We start from the raw sequence: 13,687 nt of genomic DNA, 5'->3' as shown, positions 1-13,687 counted from the left end.
AGTGGGTCCAGGTCGTTACTTAGTTTCAGTTAATTCTGGACATGGCCACTGCTTTTCATCACTGATTTCATAATTTCATTATCATGGAAAAGGATAGGGTCATACAGGGACCCTCAAAAGCCGGGTGGATATTGGATTAAAAACTTGCTGTTTGGATGCTATACACTCTTCCTTTTCTGGGCAATTAAGAATGTATTCTTAGTTTGCAGGTAGCATCCAAATCCCACAAATTATTAAGTAAAAATTTGTCTCTCTCCATGCTATCTGAAGCCTTAATTGCCTCCTGAAGCTACCCTGTCACCTGGATTGGACTTGTGAGATCATTTGGTTGTGTGTATCCAAAAGAGGGCAAATAAGACTATAAGACATAGGAGCAGATATGTAGGGGATGATGTAAGTGATGAGTTTGGGCAGCTGGCTTTTGCCAACGGATATGGGAACTTCTTTGCTGTATTATTTGTTTAAAAAGAGGAAAGGCATTGGCAACAGGGAGTAAATGAGGTGCTTGAAGAGTATTTTTTTAAAAATCCAAGAAAAATTTGTGACTGGCCCAGAGGACCCCAAAACTCAGCACCAATAGAAATTCACCAAGACAAATGGTTACTTAAACAAACGTTGCTTTTAATTATCTTTAAACATGAAAACAGAATCACACTTAAACTTGTAACGATTGACTTAACTAACCTAACTTTACCCCCATCTAATTCTAAATACACGTGTATGTAATGTGTGTGTAAATTCAGAAAAGTTCTTTGATTCACAGTCCAATCTCACTTCTCATTCCTCCAAGTTCCCTTGTTGCAGGCAATTCTTATACTGTGCACAGAATTTAACATTTATAAAGTTCACCAGGCTTTGGTGCTTGAAAGGTAAATGGTTACCGCTCAGGAAGGTTCTTGTCTGTTTTCAGAGAGAGATATTTGTTGTTCCAGGACATCCACAACTGATGTACTTCCATCAGTCACTTCAGCGTCTTGCTGACAAAACTTTTCCCGTCAAGGTTCTCCAGATGATGACCTTTCTTTCAGGTCACCACAGAGTTCCTTTTTGTTTCGCTTATTCCAAGTGAAACATTAGACAGCCTGTCCTCCCCTCTTGCATGAACCACAAGGGCTTTGAATAGGCTGAACTCAGAACTCACAAACTTGCCAGCTTGTCTTGTTCCAGCTGCTGCTGCTGAACAGTAGAACTGAATTCTACTCCCCCCATAATGAAATATTTCAATTTTTTTCTGTACTTTTTAAATTAACAGTATCTGATTTGTATCTGTTAGCTTTTACTTGTGGCTAGGCATCAGTGTGGCTCAGAAGGAAGGACATTGCTACATGATGTGTTTAAATTTAGAGAAGATTAAATGCTCAATATCTGATTTAAAGTTAAATTTTCAAATACTGTGGGGACCCTTTTTGAATTATTTTCAGAATCTCTGATTTGATATGAATTCAAAAGTGTTGACTAATGAGGTCATTTATCATTTTGATAAGGGATTTTTTTCTTCTCCTTGCCAAACAGCTTTGTTTTTGGTAGTGGGTTTAGATCTTTATATAATATTATAATATTTGTTTAATTTTGAAATTAAATGGATGAAATGGTCTAATTTAAGTGTAATGTACTACTTTTTGACTTTCAATATGTATTCCTATGCATTCAGTATTTTTCGACGTGGAACTTCAATTTTAATTACAATAAAAATACTGAAAAAGGACAAGGTCCTGCATGGGAGATTGGTCAAGAAAGTTCAGTCGCTCAGCATGCGGTAGTAAACATTGGCTTTGCAAGAGAAGTTGGAGAGTGGTAGTAGACCATTGCCTTTCTGACTGGAGACCTGTAACTAGTAGTGTGCCTCAGTGATTCGTTCTAGGTCCATTGTTATTTGTCATCTATCTGGATGATGTGGTAAATAGGATCAGCAACTTTGCCAATCACACAAAGAATGGAGGTGTATTGGAGAATGAGGAAGGCTTTCAAAACTTGTAACGGGGTGGAGATGATGGAGAAATGAACTTCAAAATGGCAGATGGAATTTAATGTGGACAAGTGTGAGGTGTTGCATTTTGGGAGGACTAACCAAGGTAGAATATGCATGAGAAGGCAAGGCACTAGGAGTGCAGTAGGACAGAGGGATCTGGGAATATAGATACATAATTTCTTGAAACTTGTATCACTGGTCGAGCTTTTGGCATATCAAAGTATTTAGTGTAGGGGTTGAGGTGTTATGGTAAAGTTTAGTGAAACATTAGTGAGGTCAAGTTTGGAGTATTGTGACATAACTAGACAAAAGATGCTTGAAAGAGTGCAGAGGAGATTTACAGTGATGTTGCCAGGACTTGAGGAAACAAGTTACAGGCAAAGATTAAACAGGTTAGGATATTTTCTTTCATTTCCTGCAGCGTAGAAGAATGAGGGGAGGTTTGATAGAAATTTGACAGTGTACAAAATTATGAAGGGTATTGATAGAGTAAATGCAAGCAAGCTTTTTCCACTGAGGTTCAGTGAATTAAGATCTGGAGGATGTGGGTTAAGGGTGAAAGAAATATTTATAGGGGACATTAAGGAGAACTGCGCAGAGAATGGTGAGAGTGTGGAATGAGTTGCCTGTTGAAGTAGTGAATGTAGGCTCAATTTTGACATTTAAGAAAAATTTAGATTAGTACATGGAGGGAGTATGGAGAACTAAGGTCCAAGTGGAGGTCATTGGGATGAGGCGGAATAATAGGTTGGTACAGACTGGATGGCCAAAGGGCCAGGTTTGGTGCTGTGGGGCTATCTATTTCTATGGTGTTTACTTGGCAACCGCTTGAAATAAATATTCACTTGTAAATGTTTTATTTTTGCACTTTTGCAAAAATAAACCTGAGAATTGAATCTTTGCAGGTCTTTCAAATCAAACACATTATTATGCAACTCCATAGGGTGAATGCAAAGGTAAAGATGTGCTGAATCAGAAAGCTTGTTATTTAAAGTTCAGTATGCAGATACAAAATACTAATTGTTGGGAATCAGAAATAAAAATGTAAAATGCTGGAAATATTCTCATTGGACAGCATCATTTGGAGGGCAGAAGCATTGATGTTTCAAATTTATGACATCTGAACTAGTGAGAAATAATCAATTTTAATGCCTTGATTTTTTTTTGGATACATTACTTATGAAAATCAAATCAAGTCCTTGCCAATCTCCTGGAGCTTGCTCTACCATCTTCCTTTCTCAGCTCTAATAGAAGCTTATCAGCCTAAAGCATTCCATAATTGTTGCCTGATGTGAGAATTATAAACATTTTGGGGTTTTTTTTTGGTTGACCCTATTGTTAACATCATCAAAATTGATGTAAAGGGGACAAATGAACATTTACTTTATGGTAAAATTTCTATATTGGTTCAAGAAATGGTACTGAAATGCTAGAATAGCGTGACTGAAATATCTGATATTTCTTGCACTTGTTCTCTCAAACCATTCCTACCAGCCTGAACAAGAAAAATGTTTCCCTTGTCATTACCTTTTGCCCTCCAAACTACAAATTCAGATTTTTTAAAAAACCCACAAAAGAACTTGCCATTCTGCTCTTCCTTTTCCATCAACCACTTTCTTCCTCCTGGCATATTTCTCAATGCAGGAGATGCAAAACCTGCCCTTTCATGGTCAGTATGCAAACGAAAGATCAATTTACTTGTACACCTTCCAATTTAATGTGTTGCATTCAGTGTTTCATTCCCTGTCTTCAGTCACCTGTATTTTTCCAACAGTGCCTCCAAAAAGTTGAAGACAACACCTCAACTTCTGTTGCAAATCTAGAGATAATTTCCAGTAACCGTATTGTTTACCCTCTGTCAATGTGGCAGTGTCTTTCTATTTCAATTGTTATTTTCTTTTTTTCACTAACTTTCTATTTGAAAATGATTTTTACCTGATTTCTTCAGTATTTATCTTTCACAGATATTCTCTCTGCACTCTCTCTCCCTCTGCAACATAAAATATTTCCACTTCTGGTGAAGGGTCTATGATCTGAAATGTAGACACTGTTTCGCTCTGCACAGATGTTCCGTGACTTGAGTTTTTTTTTATTTCCAATTTTTTTTGTGACATGTACTTTATATAAAAAATACATGGTCTTGCTGCTCAATACAAATTTGCAGTAGAAACTGATTTCTAAGAAACAGAAATTGATGTTATTTTGTTAAGAGATGAGTCTTAGAACTTGTTTACATTTTTTCTTTGGCTTGGCTTCGCAGACGAAGATTTATGGAGGGGGTAAAAGTCCACGTCAGCTGCAGGCTCGTTTGTGGCTGACAAGTCCGATGCGGGACAGGCATTACATTTAATATGCAGGGAAGATTTGTTTTCTGTTTTCTTTCTGTGATTGCAAATGTACACTGCCTTTGTACCCACAGAATCACAGAACACTACAGCATAGAAACAGGCCATTGACCCTTCTAGTCTGTGCAAAATATTATTCCACCACTCTCAGAGAAAATGTTCCCCCAAACATTTCCCTTATGCCCTAAAGCCATGTCCTATTGTATTTATCTCTCCTACTCTTAAGTGGAAAAAGCAGACTCTCATTTATTTGCTGACAACAGTGCCTCCAATCTTAGTGTCATCAGTAAACTTGCTGATCCAATTTCATCAAATTATCATCCAGATCATTGATATAGACAACAAACAACAATGGTCCCAGTGCCGATCCCTGAGGCACCCCACTAATCACAGGCCTCCAGTCTGAGAAGTAATCATCTATTATCACTCTGTCTTCTCCCATTCAGCCAATTTTGAATCCAGTTTACAACCTCTTCATGGACAGCTAGTGTCTGAACCTTCTGAACTAACCTCCGAGGTGGAACCTTGTCAAAGGCCTTACTAAAGTCCATGTAGGCAACATCCACAAGATTTGTTAAACACAACCTACAACCTACAAAGCCATGCTGATTATTCTTAATCAGCCCTTAGCTGTCCAAATACCTGTATATCCTATCTCTCAGAACACCCTCCAATAATTTACCTATTATTGATGTTAGGCTCACTGGCCTGTAGTTTCCTGGTTTACTTTTGGAGCCTTTTTAAATAGCTAAATATTTTCATTGTTCAGCCGTTCGCACAAATGAAATATTTAGAAGTAGGTTCTTTATTTTATTAGATCATCTTTTCTATTTTAACCGTCCTTAAGCCTGACAATTTCTCTTGAAATTTAATAATTATATTAAAGTGTGCAACCAGCTGCTGGAAGTGTTCAATTGTTTGAAACATAGTGACATGATAAATGCTATAAATTACACAGTTTCATTTCTGTGTGAAACCTTGTTATTTAGCAGATATATATTCATGCTTTTGGGAATATGGCCTTTCTTGTAATGTCATTAGTAATTGTATATGATTATACAGATTTGTATCTAACCTAGTAAGTCAATTGTCAGCAATTGCTGTGATTGCAGGTTTAGGGTACCTGAAGGAATTATTTCTGCTTCACTGCTATGAAGCGGGACTGCTATTAATTCATGTGACTTTTATGTGCATTTGTTTGGAAGTGGTTTAGAGTTATTCTGTGGGCTTTTTTTATGACTAGATGAATTAGCACACAGAGCATGAGTGTTTATAAATGCACAAAAATTAATAAACTGGAGTTGGAAATGAGGGTATCCTTGCTTTTTCAAGCATTAAAATTTCAATGATGATTTGAGATGACTTGAAAAATCTAATGTTTTGCATTATTCTATTATAAAGTCTGTTGGAGTTCTGCAAAATAATCACATGCATGAAGCCACAACTTGCACAAGCTCTGAAGTTATTTCATGTACTTCTACATTCCCATGAAGCAGGTTCTGTTGATGTGCAAAATGTGCCTTGTGTTATGTACAGATGTTCTCACCAAATGAAACAGATGAAGAATTTATGACCTGCAGTGGAAATTCCAACTTCCCAAATGGCTTTATAACCATCGTGCACAGTATTGGGATAGGTCCATCTAGCCTTGGAAAACCAATTGTCCCTGGAACCTCATGGTTTTCATTCTGTCTCATCTGACCTCCCATTTGTAGGCTTGCCAACAATTCCCAAAAATAACTTGGTTAATCTTGAAAGAAGCATCTAGTAGCATCATTTGGCAGAAGAACATGGGGACAAAGATCTCTGTGGAAATTAGACAAAGGATTTGAGTTGCTCGACTGTCCACTCCAGGGCCATCGTACAGGTTGTGCATGCCCAGTTAAATCTTATTACTTAAATCTAGAATTGTGCACAGCTCTTTTATTGGACAAGGCTGGGCACTTTTTTTAAAATCTTAGGACTCTGGGTGTTTCTGGCAAGGCCAACATTTATTGCCCACCCATATTTGCCATAAGAAGTTGGCTGTGAGGCATCACCTTAAATCACTCCAATTCTGTTGAAGATGCTCCCGCATTACTTTAGGCTAGGGATTTTAAGGATTGGGACCCACTGATGATATGTTGCGTACTTATAAGCTTCTGTGCATCTTGTAGGTGACAGATTCACAGTCTGTTTTCACTTGGCAGGACTGTTTGGGGCCTCAATTGGTGGTGAGGAAGAAGTTGTAATCCAACTGTCACAGGGTTAAGTACCGAGTGGGAGACTGATGGGAAGTGATAAATGGTTGAGGGAGTGGAGGAGAGAATGATTCCCCACGGAAAGAAGAGAAGAGAGGGGATGTGTCTTGTGACTGGAACACATAAATTGCAGAGAATGATGTGTTTTATTCTGAGGCTGTAAGGGTAGTAAGAATGAGGAGAACTCGGTCCTTGTTGTGAATGGGAGGGGGTGTGGGAATGGGTAAGGGGCCAGCATACAACATATTATTCTCTGCAATTTCTGCCACCTATGTATTCCTTTTTCACAATTCTTCTGTCTCTGCTGCATTTTCTCCCAGGTGGAGGGTTTCCATCTGAGATATCCTCCTCCAACAAGAAACCTACTTCCCCTCCACTGCCATTAATTCAGCCCTTGACTGCATCTCCTCTATTTCCTGCACATCTAGCTTTCTACTTCCACACTCTTCCCTCATGCCAGACAAAACAAGGACAGTGCTCACTTGCTGCATACAGTATTCCTGATGCACCTTCATCTACAACAGGGAGACTGGACACAAGCTGGAAGATCACTTCATCAAGAACCTTCGCTCTGCCTGCTGCAACTGCAAGGAGCTCTGTGACTAGCTTCTTCATTTTTACACCCCATTGCTACACTGACATGTCTGCCCATGACATCATGTATTGTAAGAGTCAGGTCACACATAAATTGGAGGAACAACACCTTGTATTCCAACTCAGCAGTCTCCAACTAGACAGCATCAATTCCTCCAATTTCCAGTAACCTGCCATTCTCTTGCTTTCCCTCATCCCTCTAATTCCCTTCCTCAAGCTCCCCAGCCCCTTCCCTTTCTTTTTCCTATTGGAGAACATCACTCTCATCCCTCTGCCCCCTCCCCATCATCTCTCAGCTCCTTTCTCTTCTTCCCCCATTACCTGTAATTCCCTATCACCTGCTTGCTTGTGCTCCTCCCACTCCCCTCCTCTCCTCTCCACCATCATAATCTGGCATCTTTCTGATTTTCAACATGTCGATTGCTTTCCATGGATGCTTCATGTCCTGCTGAGTTTCATAGAATGTAACTGCACAACACAGGCCATTCGGTCAAATGATGTTGTGCTGACCTGTGTAAATCTACTCAACAAACTAAACCTTACCTTACACATGACCTATTTTTCTTGGAACCATGTTCCCCTCTAAGTGTCTTTTAAATGTCCTTACTGTACCAACCTCCATTACCATCCCTGAAATGCATTCCAGTCACTCACTGCCCTCTGTATTTTAAAAAAAGAAATGTATCCCTGGTGTTTTTCCCCTAAATTTTTCTCCCCTTGCCTTGTACACTCAGGACTGCACTAGTCTCACCCCAGAATAAAAGAGCTGGCTGTCCACCCTATCTTTGCCTCACATAATCTTGTAGATCTCTATTAAATCACCTCTCATCCTTTTTTACAAAGAGAAAAGTGCTAGCTCTGACAACCTTGCATCATTAGATACGTTCTCCAATCCAGACAACATCCTGGTAAATCTCTGCACCTTTTCTGTACATCCTTATATTGAGCAGAACTAAACTCAATATTTCCAATGTATTCTTTCTTCTCAGAATATTTTTTATTTTCTAACATGTATATTAGTGTGTTCTAACCAGAGTTTTATAGAGCTTCCACATTACCTCATGACTCTTCAACTCAATCCCCTGTCTAATGAAGGCCACCATACCATAATCCTTCTTAACTATGTGGCAACCTTGAGAGATCTTTGGATTTGGAACTCAAGATCCATCTGTTGTTCCACTCTGTTAAGAATCCTGCCATTATCCATGTACTCTACCATCAAGTTTAACCCTCCAAAATGCATCATTTCACACTTATTGGGCTGAGCTCCATCTGCCACTTTTCCACCCAACTTTTATCCTTTTGTAACCTACAACCTTCTGCACTATCCACAACACCCCCAACCTTCATGCCATCTGCAATCTTACTGACCCATCCCTCTTTTCTGGTTATTTTAAATTTCACAAAAAGCAGGGATCCCAGAATAGATCCCTGGGGAACTCTTCCAGTCACTAACCTACAGGCAGAATACATCTATTGCTACCCTCTGCGTTCTGCAAGTAAGCACTCAACCAAGGTTCCATGGATCCCATGTCTCATGATTTTCTGAATGAGTCTACCATGGAGAACCTCGTCAATTAACTTAGTAAAATTCATATGCAGCATGTCGACCACCCTACCTTCAATTTCTTTTGTTACTTCCTTAAAATTCTCAATTAGGCTTGTGAGGCATGACCTAACCCTCACAAAGCCATACTGGCTATCCTCGTGAAGACTATACTTCTCTAAATGCTCATTTTTAAAAAAAAATGTCATTATCCAAGCTTCTTTAGCCAGGAAGGACACAAAACTCATTGTCAATGCCAAAACAACTCTTCCCTCCCTTCCTGTAGTAACTTGCAGTATATCTCATCCTGTCCTTAACACTCCTAATGTGCTTAAGAAGATTCACTAATTCCTCTTTCTTGACCTGAACATGCTCCAGCACACAAGCTTGTCCTCTCAGTGAACACTGAAGTAAGTATTCATTGGGGACCTCCCTTCCCTCCAGGTACATTTTGCTGCCTTTATCCTTCAACTGCCATTCTTCTGTTCTTCATATATACATAGAATGCCTTGGAGTTTTCCTTTATATTTCCAGTGTGTTCTAACCAGTTTATTCTACTTGCCAAGGGATACTTGTGTCTCTTTCCAGCTCACCCAAGTTTTTTTTTCTTGTGTTCCTTCCTGGCTGTCATATAATTCTCAAGCCCTTCCTGTCTTATGTTTCCTAAACCTTGTGCGTGCTTCCTTCTTCTTCCTAATCAACTGTTTCCAATCTTTTGCCAACCACATTTCCCTTATGCTGCCGTCTTTTCCCTGTCTCTGGAACCCCACACAAAAGTGATCCCTAAACTTCCTCCATGTTGCTTGTGTGGTGTTCCCTGAGAAGATCTGTTCTCAATGTACTTTTCCAACTTCCTGCCTAAACTCATCACAACTAGCCCTTCACCAATTAAACATTTTACCATTTTGTTTGTTCCTATCCTTGTCCCTATGTAGCACTCCCCAGGACTTTTGTCACTGTATGTTATTGGTGGCCATAGTTTTCAAGTTGCCATTAAGGGTAATTTTTGAGAACGGGTAAATATATAGTGGTCTGTAATAATCTTCAAAATGCCATCCCTGTCGTGTCCTTCTACCCAAATTTTATTCATGTTAAATATAGGTGTATTTGTGAATTTGAAGTACAGTGGGTATTAAAGGTGGACCGGAATTATAAGAGGAAAAGGGGAAGTTTGCTGTCAGATGCAATCAATTTTTTGCAAACATTTATTTATTTATGTGTATTTTTCTGGTTTGCTTTGAGCACCTCTTTGATTGTAACTCTATCCCTATTGACGAAAATGCGGTATGTCACTCCCAGGGCAGGCTGGGTCCATGTTCACCAGCTGGAGTATTGGACTGGTCTTTGCATAATTTCTTGTCCTACAGGATTTTCAAACCCAACTAATTGTCGTCTTCTTTTATCTTTGTAGCATAGCCAAATGTTTGGCGTGCAGGATGAAAATAGGAAGAAGTTGTTGTCTGCAGTGTGAGAACCAAAAGCTTACCTTTGGTTGTGGAGGGGTGGCATCCCGTTGGTCTCTGCAGACATCGGGGGTGTTCCTAATATCATTAGATTGTGCTAATTCTTGATGTCTACTGGGTGCGGGAACTGGCACGTGCATGCATGCAGTGCCGGAGGAACATGGCGGCTCACGCATGGTTGGCTCAGTGCCATCGAGAGAGCAGTTTAGCAAAAGCCAGTGCGCCCTTCAATAAGCATGCGTGCTTCACTCTGTGCCTGCATCTAGTGGTTGGAGCCAGGCGCCTGCTTGTTCAAAGGAGCACGTGCAGCATTTCGGTAGCATTTTAAAGGAGGTTCTTCAGCCAGCGTCGGCAGTTTGGAATCAGAAGGAGGGCAAGTTAGGGGTCTAGAATTTCTATTGACCATGTTCAGAATCATTTAATTATCAGTTGAAATATCCTTTAGGCCTCTTTAAATGTGGTGTTATTAAGAATAAAGGATTGAAAATGCAACTGAATTTGCATTAGAAATTATTGGAAACGCGTCACGGATAAACACCTAATTTAGCCTCCAAGCCACTTCAATAAAGTCGCTACACCCAGCACTCTAGTTTTTACAAGGTGTTCCTCTGTTTTTACCAGGATAAGGGTGTGGCTGAATTGGTAGGTCCCTATCAAATATAAGCAGTTGCTTAAAATACAAACACAAGGATTGTACTGAGGTGGTTTATTGTCCTTGAAGCAGAGGAAATGCTTGAGTAGTTCCCATTAGATTAATGATGGATGAAACATAAATGATGAATTGTCTTGTTGAAAATTGCCACTAACTCTTGTGCATTGCATAACAGGAAAGTGTGGAATGGTGAGATAAGGATAGTTTGCCAGATGTTGCTAAAAAGGCAGTTTTTCACGACTTCTTCAATCAACAAATAAACTTTATCATGTTTGTGTTCATTGTATATTCTTTCCAATGCAAAATCATCTGCATTACTCAAGTGCTGTTTGAAGAACCATTTCAAGTAGTTAATAAACAATGAAATAGTTTTACAGTAAAGAAACAGTCCCTTCTGCCCAACTTACCCATGCTGACTAATCTGTCTATTCAAACTAGTGCTATTTGCCTGCGTTTGCCTATATCTCTCTAAACATTTCTTATCCACGTACCAGTTGAAGTAACTTTTGAGTTTCACAATTGAACCTGCCTCTACCACTTCCTGCAGCTTGCTACATAGACCCACCACCCTCTGTGGGAGAAAGATGGCCTATTTAAATATTTCCCTCTGATCTTAAATCTATGCTATCTAGTTTTAGATTTCTTCACCCTGAGAAAAAGACTGTGACTATTTACCTTAACTATGCCCTTTGTGATTTTGGGGAAATCTATAATCCCCCCCCCAAGCCCGCTATGCTCAAGGGAGAAAAGTTTTGGCCGATCCAGCCTCTCCTTGTAATTCAAGCCTGGTAGTTCTGATAATATTCTCACAAATCTTTTCTGCACTTTTTAAGCTTCATTATATTTTTTTTCTATAGCTGGATCACCAAATTTGTGCACGATATTACGTGTAGTCTCACCAACATCTTGTACAGCTGTAGCATGATTCCAAGATTTATAAAACACAAATGATCTGAATTGGAGTTGAGCACCAGTTAACAAATGTTGTTTTCAGTAAATACACTGAAGTTGAGTGTAAATTTTGTAAAAGAGGCTCCCTTTCATCAAAATCAATGCAAACTGTTAAAGGAAATAAATAACTTGGTTCAATTTGTTATCTACACCTCATGGAATATCACATTTATGGTTGTTTCCTATTTGGGAATCCTTGTTCTTTTTCCTTACTCAACCTTGGATATTTCAGCACTAACTGGAGAAAACCTGACTTCTCTAAGTCATCTACAAGTGAACTTTCAAGCCTCTTTGTTTCATATTTGCCAAGGTGCTCATGCACTTGAGAACCTGCTGAAGCACTTCATGTATTCTTGCTGCAATGTCAGTACAGTTACTATGCTATTGTTCTTTGCTATAGTTTACTGTTCTCAATTGCATGCACTCATGAATATAATTGGCATGCGACTCAACAGGATTGCATCAAGTATTAATGCCCTTGTTTCAGCACGTTTCTCTGATCTTCAGAATAATGCTTGAAAGCATAAACACTTCATCCTCTGCTTTTCTGCATGGCCAATCTCCCTCCTATCATGCAATAATAGTGTATTTGTTTATAAAAATTTGGCCAAACGAAGCAGGTTCTTGTTTTGCAATCGTATTTCAATGCAAAAGCTCCTCAATCTCAAAAGTGCCACTGTGCAAAAGTCCATTCATTTGCTTACCATTCAAGAAATTGTTCTCATTACCAGAAATGCACTCAATGAATCGAAGCTGCAAAGTAAGCACACTTTTTCTTGGTTTCTGAAATCTATATTGCAAGTGGTATGGCAAGTGTAGTTTCTGTGGTTGTCAGAATTCTGGAACTCTAAACAGATTTCTGCTCCTCAATCAAATTTCTCATTATTACTGCACTTTGACTTTGTTTTCTAGCCAAGGAGCTGCTTTGGACACCACATTTTAACTGTTTCTAGAGTTTCAAAAATAGTCAGGATAATTACTTTTTTTCCCTGCAAAGAAATCCACATTTTGTAAATTATATTCCTCCTGCCACTTTTGCCCAAGGATTTGCATTTGTATCTTTGATTAATTGTATAGATTCGCTATGGAGGTCCGTGTGAAGAATGGTTGTTTTCTTTCTTGCCACATCCCGAATTGCAGTTAAAGAAGAACATCTGCAGATGCTGGGATCAAGTGCAATACACAAATCTGCTTGAGAAATGCAGCAGCTCACGCAAAATCCGCAGGAAGTAAAGGGCGACACGGTTGAAGTAACAGTTTACAGCGCCAGCGATTGAGACCAGGGTTTGAATCCCAGGCTGTAAAGAGTTTGTATGTTTTCCCCGTCTCTGTGTGTGTTTTCCCCGGGGCTCTGGTTCAGGGGCATAGGTTAATTGGGTGTAAATTAAGCAGCATGAACTCATGGGCCAAAATGGCCTGTTACCGTGCTGTATGTCTAAATTTAAAGTTTAATTTAAATTTAAAGGGTCTTTGGCCTGGGCTTTTTGTTGGGAATAGGAAAAATGAAAGGCAGATGTCTGAATAAAAAGGTGGTGGGAGAGGTGTGGAGGGAGCAAGGAGATGGAGGAGGAGTGCAGGTAAGAGATAATAGGAAGGCAGAAGAGTAAAAATCTGAGGTGATAGATGAGAAGGCAGAGGGCTAAAAGAGGTAGTTCTCTTTAGGGGAGTGGGTAAGGAACTGGAGGAAAGGAGACAGAGGGATAGAAAAAGAGGGACATAGTGGAGGTGGTTAATGAAGACTGGAAAAGTCAATGTTAATGATATCTGGTTGGAGTCTGCCAAGACTGAATAAGATATTCCTTATTTCAAGTGGTTTTGATTTGGCAATTCATGAAGCCATTGTAGGACATAGTGGTGTAGCATTGGTGTGTGGAATTAAGCCACTGGGAGGTCCATGCTGTTTCAGTGGACAGGCCAAAAGAGTTCA

At 39.4% G+C, this 13,687-nt stretch overlaps 1 protein-coding gene and 1 long non-coding RNA gene across 8 annotated transcripts in view; both read left to right on the top strand.

Moving 5' to 3' along the window:
- The window catches only part of ralgapa2 (Ral GTPase activating protein catalytic subunit alpha 2), a 521,318-nt gene that overhangs the window by 18,536 nt on the left and 489,095 nt on the right, over nucleotides 1-13,687 (top strand). The gene's annotated exons all lie outside the window — the stretch shown is intronic.
- Nucleotides 2,305-13,079, top strand: LOC138759911 (uncharacterized). Its single transcript, XR_011355218.1, has 2 exons — nucleotides 2,305-2,361; nucleotides 12,838-13,079. It is a non-coding gene; the product is annotated as an uncharacterized lncRNA (long non-coding RNA).

Source organism: Narcine bancroftii, chromosome 4, assembly GCF_036971445.1.
Source record: "Narcine bancroftii isolate sNarBan1 chromosome 4, sNarBan1.hap1, whole genome shotgun sequence".
NCBI lineage: Eukaryota > Metazoa > Chordata > Chondrichthyes > Torpediniformes > Narcinidae > Narcine > Narcine bancroftii.
This window is presented reverse-complemented; position numbering and strand designations above follow the sequence as displayed.